The following is an 11,841-nucleotide window of genomic DNA, read 5'->3' as shown; positions in this document are numbered from 1 at the left end:
AATTCATCACCTACTGCCCCTTGGAATAGACGTACGACAGGATTTAAAACTTCCTCGATGTACACAGCACCAGTGACTCTTCTCTTCAGAACCAGCAGTGGCGTCCATGTACCACTTATAAAACCACCCCGAACCATAATACTGCCACCTTGAAATGGTACACTCGGTTGGGCTGTTTTTAATCGGGCTTGTCGTCCTGGGGCCCTCCAAACCAGTGTTTTTCGCGAATCAGATACCAAGACAAGTTTTGACTCATCAGAGAACATCACGTTATTCTAGTTAGGACCATGATGCACCATTTCTCTAGTCCATTGCAACCTTACTATTTTGTGTTGGTAGGTTAGTTTAGGAACATGTAGCGGTCTTCTACGATACAAATTTACCGCATTTAGTCTGCATGTTATTGTTTGTCGTGAAATATTCAGTCCTTGAAGCCTAGAAATTTCTCTGGATATACCACTTGTAGATTCCAGACGATTTCTAAGAGCTATCAATGTTATTTGCCGGTCTTGTGCGGCTGTTGTACATCGACTTCCACTACCACTTCTGGAACGATCCTTGACGTCATTTGTATCTTGAATTTTTTTTTAATTTTTGATACAGCATTCTGAGTAACATCAACAATATTCGCGATATAACTTTAAATAAAGCCCTGTTGTAATAAAGTAACTAGTCTAGATCTGTTAAAATGAGATATCACGTTTCTAGGCATTTTTAAACGGTTCAATTCAAATTTCAACAATGACTGAAAAAATGTGTAAATACGCTAATCAGTTGAATGTGGCCAAAATCATACAAAAACGATTCAAATTTTTTATCATTTTCATATAAAAACGTTCTAGAATGAATATCAACAACAATTTTAAAACCACCATAGGCGTAGATATATTATTTGTACATATTCCAAACTTTTGGCAATGTGTGTATTTTAAATGTTTGTAGTGTTTCGGGTGCTTTTTTAAATATTGTTAAAATATAAACTTACTGAAGCACTAACAGTCATAGACATGAAAAAGGAAAATCTAAGTATTTACCAAAGCAATAACGATAACACTTCTTATAAAGAAGAGTATCTTTTTTAATTAGTTTCCAGGTATCTATTTACTTTCTGTATCCGGATCACATCGTTATACTGGCAAGACTTCGTCACTTGGGTGGCCTTAAGGATTAGCTGCCATTCTGTAAATCAAGCAGATTGCATTCTTGTCCCAAGTCATCATTCAATCTTCGCTTATCCACTGCTGAACATAGATCTCCCCCATAATTTTCCATCTATTTCGATCTTGTGCCTCTTGCATCCAATTCCTATGACAACTTTTTAGATCGTCAGTTCAACGTGTTGGTGGACGACCTCTGCTTCAGTAGGCATCATATCTTGGTCTCCATTCCAGTATCCGCTTTGTCCATCTATTATCTGTCATTCGAGCCACGTGACCTGCCCAGTTCCATTTCAGTGTTGCTACTTTCTCTACTGCATCAGCCACTCCTGTTCTTTGTCGTAGCTGGCGATTTGGGATCTTGTCTCGTAGTGAAACGTTCAACATAGCACGCTCCATTGCCCTTTGACACACACGGATCTTTTGAACTGTTCTCCTTGTCATGGTCACCACTTCCGCACCGTAAGTTAACACTGGCAAACTGATTAAACGTTTTTCTTTTAAGGCATATTGGTATATCAGACGATTTGAAAATATGGTTCAGCTTGCCGAAGGCTGCCCAAGTCAGTCTTATACGACGGAGAAGCTCAACGGTTTGGTTATCTTTTCCTATGCGAATCTCATGATCTAGGTATTTATAGGCCATTACCTGGTCTATGGATCTTGTTCTTACGCATATATCTTCGCTGACTACAAGATTTGTCATCATCTGGGTTTTAGATATATTTATTTTCAATCACCCTTCTAGCGAGGAAAGGTGGAGCTGATTTAAAAGTTCTTTGGCTTCATCTATCCTATCAGCTATTAGTACAATATCATCTGCAAACCTTAGATGGCTAAGCTTTTCTCCGTTTATGTTTATGCCCTTGTCGGTCAATTTTGCCCTTTTACATATATATTCCAAAAGCGTAGTGAACAGTTTCGGCGATACGGTATCCCCCTGGCGTACTCCACGTTGTATCGGGAATTTCTGGGTTTGACGATCACCCACTCTAACACTGGCTGTTGCGTTTTGGTATATGTGTTTAATTATATTTATATACCGACAGTCAATTCGGCATTCTGTCAAGGCTTCCAACATTTTTTGTTGATTTACGGTGTCGAATGCCTTTTCACAGTCGACAAATATTAAAGCTAGTGGTTTATTACATTCAGTGCATTTTTCTATAAAAAATTTTATTACCAGTAGGTGATCGTTTGTTCCATAGCCTTTTCTAAAACCCGCCTGCTCCATAGGCTGATAAAATTCCAATTTATTTTCTAGTCGTTTCGTAATTATTTTTGTAAATAGTTTATAAATATGTGAAAGTAGACTTATGGGCCTGTGATTGCTGAGGTCGGTAGCATCCCGTTTTTTATGAAGTATGATAATTTCTGCGTTATACCACTGGGTTGGTGTTATTGCTTCCTGCAAACATCTAGTGAATAGTTTGCCAAGGACCTGCCATAATCTTTTTCCAGCCACTTTCAAGGCATATGCCACTATTTCATCGCCTCCGGGGGACTTATTGTTTTTCATTTCTTGCACTGATCTTCGAAATTCATTGGGTGTTACGTCCGGTAAAATTTCAGATCCCTGATTGATTATCTTTGGTAATGATCCACTCCGGTTACATTGCTGTTCTTTGTATAGTTGTCTATAAAAACTCTCTATCGTGTTCATAATTTGAACACTCTATCCTCAATGATTTGCCCCTGTTCATTTCTTAATTTGTGGACGTTTTTTCTTCCAATGGACATGCTCTTTTTGAGTACTTTCAAGCTTTTGTTTTCTTCTATTACTCTAGTTATTTCCATCGTATTGTATCGCTTCAGATCTTTTCTAACTTCCTTTTTAATTTTCTTATTCAAAATTCTTAGTTCATTTTGGTTATGATTCTGATTTTACCTAAGTTTTGTTCTTTCCTCTAGAAGATGTTTTGTGTTGTGGCTTAATTTTTTGTTATTGTTTTCTGGATGAGGACAGTATTTCTTTTCAGCTTTTTCAATATTTGAGTAACATTATTGTTCATTTCATTGATGCTGATATTCTCTAAGTCGTGTGTATCCAAACTAGTCTTAATATTTTCTTCGTAAAGTGTTATATCTTCTGGGAACAGGCACCTTCCACTTTTCTTTTTGAGGATCATTTTTGTTCCTTCAACTTCAGTGTTAAAAGTGGGTTTTGCTCTAATTAGTCTATGGTCGCTCCGTGTTGAAAATTTATTCAATACTGTTACATCCTGAACAATATCTTTCCGATTTGATATTATGAAATTAATCTCATTTTTTGTTCTTTGGTTCGGACTCTTCCATGTCCACTTACGTTGGGGTTTCTTTCCGAAGAATAAGTTCATCACAAAGAGATTTTCCTGATATAAGAAGTCAAGAAGCCTGTTACCTTTTTCATTTCTCTCACCAAATCCAAAGTTTCTCATAGCAGATTCTGCATCATCTTGTTTGAATCCCAATTTGGCGTTAAAATCTCCATGTCATCTAAAATGTCCCAAGTACATACAAATTAATAGTTACTTAGTATTCTATATTTCACAAAAAATCACATCCGTCATTCTGTAAATATTCCCAGAGATTTAACTTTTCTGGGCCTCTTGAAGGATTTTCATACGGTGTAAGATATTTCGTAACTCATAGCCAGTCTTTTTAGGATATATGGAATCAACAGAACAAGTTTCTCTCTAAAGTTAAAGGTAACGTTGTTCAACATTAATTGTGTTTGTTTGACCAAACAAAAAATGGTGCGATGGTACTTTGCTGTTTTTTATTTTTAATTTCAGAAACCAAGGATCTTTTGATGTTGCAATCTACGGCTATCTAGTGGCAACCGAGTCCTGGTAAATTCCTAAGAGCGAAAGGACGAAACGAATAACGCTAGGGTGCTGGTCCCACCAGTCGTAAGAGGCGACTAATGGGATGAAATAAAGCATTGGTGAGCCGTCGTTTGAGGTTTCGGGATCGCAGCAACGAGGACAGAGCGCGAAGTAGTTCCTACATCTCGTACGTAGAAACAGTAATGTGGTTGTCGTTTGAGGTATCGGTAGTCGGTATGGGGGCTACTAGAAGTGAGACGACTTCATAAGTTGTACTGGACAAGGGGGTATGTTCCTAATATCCGAAAAGAGCTCATGTGAGACCACTCTGCTTTTATTCCACATAACCTCTGTGGGAGGTTTCGCAAGTTCAATACGGTTCTCGATGGTGACCTGTCAAACGTACTTGCCTGCCTGCACTGCCTGCGTGCTCTTGTTTGATCTCGCAGGGATCACGGGGAGGTATATGTACAGCAACACGGGTACTGCAGGGAATGTGGAGAGCCCCACGGTATGGCTACCGTGCCACTCTGATCTAAAGATGGACTTTCAGGGGAAATAGTTCTGTCTGTCTGTCAGAATAGGATAGACTTCCTTTCGGATGCTGGTCATACCCTTTACGTTCCTTACTCTACCCAAACAGGGCTTATCGGGTCGTCATTTGTGTTGATACAGATTCCTTAATAATTGGTATGGGATTCAGGTTTTTTTGGGGTTCTGTGGACTGTGAATTCCGCTTGCTGCGTAAATACATCTTGCCAACACAGGATGCGTGCAGCGGGTCTGGCCCTAGCCCAGAAAATTTTGTATTGTTTAAGGGTCATAGTGCTCCTGAAAATGTAATCCAAATGAAGATACCGACTTACAATGCCCGCTATCTAGCTATGCCGTTTAGGTGAGTTTGGACTTGGTTGAATAGGCAAAAGGGCGGAATGACAGACTTGCTAGCAAGTTGGAAGTTGGAATGTTGATTGCATCCATCTCACAAAATCGGACATTTGAAATTTGTAACTTTGAGGGGCTAAGCTCCCCTGGTGCTGTCGTAACTATGACTCTCTTAGCCGAAAAGCATTTCTTATAACCGGGTATGAATACGAGACTTAACTCGGCTTTGAACAATCACTTTGATGTGAACTTATAGCTCATCTCCCCATATTATGTTTAATTTTTTCTTTCTAATCATTTTTGTTTTTAAATGGTTTGGTTTTAGAAATCTGTTGTTATAGTACTCTGTTACCTCTTCTGGTGCAGCTTATATTTTTTTTTCTATTTCTTCGAACCATTTTACTTAGACAGCTAGTTTTATCAACATAGACAAAGTGTCTCCTTCCAGGTCAGCTCAGTAAGTCTGCTTTGGAGTGTCAATGCACTTCCGTAAGGTAGATCATTTTTTAATGTCTCCATCAACTTTTCTTATATGGCAAGGTACAGTAAATGCATTTTAAAAAACCAAACATTTTTAAATCCCTGCTTATATAGACTTTAATTTAACAATTTTTGTTAGTTTATAGTGTCATAAGTAGCAGTAGACAGTTATTTCCTTTAATTCAAACCTATTTTAGAAATCCTGTACAAGGTTTATTATTTGATCAAAGTAGGATTTCAAGATTTTTCTATAGTTAGCTTATTCGGGAATCAGTTTGTCATAAATACTGGTAGAGATTTTATTAGGTATAATTCGTTAAAAAATCAAGAAAAGGTGTCTCATTTTAACATTTCAAGATTCAAGAAATTGGTCAAAATTTTTGGATTTTTTGGTTGACACGTTTTCATAATATGTAGTTCCACTATTACAGATTTATACCATAGCTTAGGAATTTATCATGAGCAATAGAAAATTAATTATTTCTTTCCTAAATTCCTTGATATATTTTTCTCACGGTTTTTATTAAACAAATGAATTTTATAGCTCATTAAAAATAAAACGGTTATTAAAAAGGTTATTTTCTAGGCCTATATCATGTTGTTAGTCCAGCATCCTTTATCTTCCCAATATTTTTCGATTAAGCAAAAGATGGTCATCAATCTGCTAATTTTATTTTGTGGTCTTGTGAACCTTATTGCTAAGATTTTTATGAAAATATAGAAACTCTGGTTTAAAGGTCTAAGAAATTTTGTGTTTAATAATATACAGCAAAATCCACAAGGAAAATAAATTTCTGCAGCTGGCTGTATACCATGTATCACAAAAAAAAAGGTTTAATCTTTGTATGTAGGTATATTTAAAAACCCTTAAAAGAGCTACATCAAAAAACACAAACGTTTTCGGAATAATAATTCCATCATCAGGTTAAAAAGCAGGTTAACATGCCTGAGCCACCAAAATAGAGGAAGAGGTTTACTCTCCGGACTCTGGAACTCACGTGAGGCATGGTTATGTGTTGCCTGAAGTTAAATCTAATAAAGTATTAAACATCACTTACTTTTAAACAATAACATGTACATTTTTTGCTAACTTCATTTTTTTGAAAGGGTTGTACCCTAATATTTTGGTGGCTCAAGCATGTTAACCTGCTTTTTAACCTGATGATGGAATTATTATTCCGAAAACGTTTGTGTTTTTGGATGTAGCCCTTTTAAGGGTTTTTAAATATACCTACATACAAAGATTAAACTCTTTTTTTTTATACAGCAAAAGTTTTTTTGGAGAAACTCTAATTTATTTTGTGGACGAAGTTAAAATATTAACTAAGAATTATAATTCGACATTACTGATTACTCTACAAGACGAAATGATAGAAGACACATGCAGAAAGTTATTAAAACCATTTTTTGTAGAACAATGCCACTGCATACAATTCGCATGTTTCTGAGCAAAGAGTTTGTGCTGTAAGGTTCGAATTACCAAAAAACTCTCCTTATTTACCAGATCTGGCTCCGTCCTAATATTATAACTTTTATCTGGCATAAAAAGACTAGAAAAAAAGTCTAAAATGGAGAAGTGGTGACACAATAGAAGCGGAGTAAAATCAAAATGGCTTTGAACGTTCTAAAGGCGTTTGAACAGTTGTTGTAATAAACGTATCCAATTAAAAGGAGAGTACATTAAATAATAATCTACTTTTGCTTTCAAGTTATATTTAATATTACAATATAAGCCAAGAATTTTTGATCCATACTTGTATAAAAACAGACGTTAAATTAAAGAGAATCAATCATTGATAACACCCAAAACTCCTCTAGAGTAGAAGTGCTAGTAGCAAATAAAGATACATACATTCCGGTCTGAATTCAACATAAACTTTAAGAAGAAAAAGTTAGCTAGTTAGCCGTCGTGATAAACTTACTGGTTCAAGACTTTTACAGGAAATTTTATAACTCCGCATTTTGATATCAACTATACTATAAAGAAAAAGTCCAAAATGTGGGATCTTAAGTTATACTAAATCAAACTAAAAATTATATTGTTACACTAAGTCAAACTAAAATAACATAAACAATTGGAATAAACATACATGCAGCAGTGGAAGCATAAAGGCTGGAAAGATAGGGCCAACTCATTTAATCAACAAAAGAGAATATACTAGATAAATATAAAACTTTTATGAAAAATCTATTTTTCATATTTTTTGTTAAATTTTATTGCAAAATAATTCATTTGAATTAAAAATGCAATACTTTTCGCTACTTTAACACATTATATATAAAATTATTTAATATACTGATGGCCAAAAAAATACAACACTTTGGTTAGTTATTTGGACCAAAAATTTTTATTTGTAACTTTTATCTAAAAATATGCATGTGATAAAGTTTTTACCTCGCTATCATTTCTTTAACTGAATTTTTTTTTTTTCGCAAAATCACAAAAGATAAGACAGCTTATTTCGGTGAATTTAACTGTAGTTTATTTGTAACTTTCATTCATTTTCTCTTATTTTTGATTTACAAAAAAAATTTAAAATGGCAAGAGTTCGCGGTCGTCAGCAATTTCGTACTTTAACTGACTTCGAAAAAGGACACATTGTAGGCATGGAAGAGGCCGGTTTTGGTTTATTTAAGATGAGACTTATGGACGTCGTGGAGGATCTGGACGTCGTGGAGGATCTGGACGTCCTAGATTATTGCAAGGCCATGATTTGGCTGCAAGAACGGTAGTCTCAAGCAAAAAAGGTAATCAAAGAAAGCTTGGAATGGAACTAAGAATTTATCGTCCGACTTTAATGTAATCTTTAACACCACAGCATTAGGCTCGACGCTTAGAACGGTACAGAACTCAGCAAAATTTAAATGGCCAATGGAATTTTATCTGCTACAGTGATGAAGCTAGATTCTGTTTGGGTAGCTCTAATTGGCGCATAAGGATAAGACGTTTTCGAGATGAGAGACGAAATATAGACTTAGCTGTTGAACGCCATATAGCAAGACAATCAAGCATTGTGGTATGGGTTGCTATACGCTTGAGAAGCAGGTCACCTCTAGCTCTTATTAGCGGCACTATGAAAGCTCAACAATATATTGGTGACGTACTGCAAATAGTTTTACATTCCCACCTACAAACCGTACCAAATGCAATTTTTCAACATGATAACATAAGATCTCATATTACCCCATGAAACCATGGACTTCATACAAGAATCTAAAGACTTTGGACTGGCCATCAAGATCAGCAGATTTATCACCCACGTAAAATGTGTGGGATATGGTAGGACAAAACCTCAATCCATTACCACTTGTGATTACCATAATCAATGTTCCATAAAGTGACTGAGTGTAAAAAATATAAAGAAGGAGGAGCCACTCATTATTATTTTAACGAAAATGACGTTGCATATTTATTTATAATGTTATTAATGTTATCAAATATTAATAATATTATTATTTATACTTATAAATAAATAGTTTTAAAAATATTTGACCTTCATGGTATTGTATTTTTTTGGCATTTATACTATATAAATGTTTATTTTTGTCTACAATTTATTATTTTCCTTGGAAATAAGCCGCAATTTTACTTCAAGTTAGTTTATTTTGACGTTTTGATTTTAACTTCGGAAATAAACGATTTCACGAATAAAAATATTTCATATTTATTGTATACTATATTACAAAAGTAGTTCATGATTATGTTTAATACCAAAGAAAGGGGCGTTGTAGTTAACTAAATTCCTGTTTTAATATTTAAATTTAAAAAGCTTGTAGATGAATAATTTTGTCATTTTTTAACATTTAAGAACTAAAAGATTTGTAGTTGATATATCAATTGCACCTTAAATACACTTTATTTTACCCTTTTGTGGTCTAGCTATTACGACTTTTTAAACTTAATTAGAGCTTTTTCAGCAGCGTATATTCATTCAAAGCTTGGTATTTTATTGTATTTTTTAATTAAACTTTACTCCATGTTATTGTTTCGATGCCTGCTTTGTAAACATTTTACCAAAAGGCTTAAAAATTAATTATGATTAAAACGTAATTTTTTTCAGGCAAAACACATCGTAATCAAACCGACCGTATATTGAGTATAAACAGCATTGGAATTATATACGCTATTGCCATAATCAACGAATGTATGTAATTAAAATAAATATATGTAATATAATATACTAGCAATAGCTGTTATATCTCTGGGGATGAGTGCCTTAAGAACCGGCAAAATAACGCAAAAGATAGAAAACATAATACGTTGTGAAATCAAAAGAGATGCAAGTAGTAGAGGTGAGAAATTATCGATATAAACCTATAATTTACTTTACATTACATAAGATCTATCGAACGTTTCCCACCTTTAGACGTTAGCTTATGAGCTGGTTGACTTCAGTCATAGTAATACGTATTACGTTATGTGAGTAAAAACAGTTTAAGTATGAGTATGTTTTTATCCAAAATTAAAGTATTGATCAATAATAAACTGTGATTTGAGACGTCGCATACACTCTTCTCAACACAGAATTATCATAGCTTGTTATTCTGTATTCGTCAACACAGAATTAATTATCAAATTACTACTAATTAAACTGTTTACTTAAGCTTTGCTTTATAGCCTTTAATCAGTTTTTACTTTATGCGAAATTTAAAAAATGTTAATGTTTGACGTTATACTTGTAATATTATGACTGAAGTCAACTAGCTCATAAGCTAACGTCTAAAGGTGGGAAACTATCGATAGTCCTAATGTAATGTAATGTAAATTAGAGGTTTCTATCGATAATTTTCCACCTCTACTACTTTCATCTCTTTTTATTTCACAACGTATTATGTTTTCTATCTTTTGCGTTATTTTGCCGGTTATTAATGCACTCATGACTGTATACAACATGTACTATACGTCTCACGTCGTTTGATTTAATGTGTCATACACTAGTATAAGGCGAGTTGTTTATTTTGCATTGAGCATGTTCTCTAGGTTAATAAAGCAAATTTACCTTATATTTACCTTACGCTTTATATTATAAAGCAAATATGTATATTATCATCCATAGTGTCATGTGATATATCGCTATATGTTTATTAATAACGAAGATAATGTGTAGTACCCTTTTGGTAGCCACTTTGATTGTTTTATCTATCTGAATATATTCATTATATCCTCTCCTTTCATTTGCAATGTCGCATGATAGAATTCGATTAGTCGTTTATTTAGTACACAGCCTAAGAACTTCTTTAAGTAAATAAATCAAAATATGTCTTATTGTATGTCTTCTATTTTTATCCATAGTGCTCTATAATGTCTCGTATGTCACTATACGTTCATTATTAATAAAAAAGCTGTATAGTGCTCTTTTAGTAGCCGCCTTGTTTGCTTTTTCTATCTGAATATATACGTTATATCCTTTCCTTTCATTTGCTATGTCGCATGTTAGGATTCGATCGGTTGTTTATTTTGAATTTAGTCAGAGACCTTTTTTAAGCCAATAAATCAAAATTTGTCTTATAGTAAATCTATTTTTATTTAAATCACCTATGATCTCGTTTACCGATATACGTTCATTAACATTGAAGATACTTTCTACTGCCCTTTTGTTAATCGCCTTGTTTGTTTTTTCTATCTTAATATATTTGTTATATACTTCCCCTTTCATTTGCTATGTCGCAAGTTAGGATTCGATTGGTTATTTATTTTGGATTCAGCCAGAGGCCTTCTTTAAGTCGGTAAATCAAAATTTGCTTATAGTAAATTTATTTTTAATCATAGTGCCCTATGATATCTTGTATGTCAAAAAAGACAAAATGCATGATTAATACAGCTAATTTACTAAGATATAGATTGCAGCTGGAAGATTAGATAATAGAACAAGTGATGGGTTTTAAATATCTAGGCGTCACATTATTTAGCTGTGGAAAACTCGAAACAGAAGTGTAAGATCAAGCGAATAGAGCAAAAAGGGCCGCAGGTTGCCTGAATGAAACCATATGGAGAAATAAAGATATCGGGAAAGAAATGAAAGGCAGATTTACAAACCAGTAATCAGACCAATAATGATTTACGCGGCAGAAACAAGACCTGACACAAAGATGACTAAAAGGATGTTAAAACAGCAGAGATGAAAACACTGATGGTAAAATACTATGGTACAGAGCTAGAAGTATATACAACGTAGATGTAAGGTGGAGAACATCAAGCACTGGGTAAGAAGTAGAAGAGCAGAATGGAGATCATATGAAAACAAATTTTCTATCTGAAAATCCCAGAACTTTATTTAATATGATAACCAACTAATTGTATTATTTCATCATCATCATCATCATCAGTAGCTCGACAACCCTTTCTGGGTCCAAGCTTGTTCTAGGATTTTCCGCCATTCTGTTCTGTTCCTTGCTTTGTTTTTCCAGTTGGTAATCTTAAGTGTTTTCAGATCTTGCTCCACTTGTTCCATGTATCTAAGTTTGGGTCTTTCCTTTGACCTTCTTCCTACTGGTGTTTGTCTCATAATATT

The sequence above is a fragment of the Diabrotica undecimpunctata genome, chromosome 6 (assembly GCF_040954645.1).
Source record: "Diabrotica undecimpunctata isolate CICGRU chromosome 6, icDiaUnde3, whole genome shotgun sequence".
NCBI lineage: Eukaryota > Metazoa > Arthropoda > Insecta > Coleoptera > Chrysomelidae > Diabrotica > Diabrotica undecimpunctata.
The sequence above is the reverse complement of the archived record's forward strand: the minus strand, read 5'-3'. Positions refer to the sequence as shown.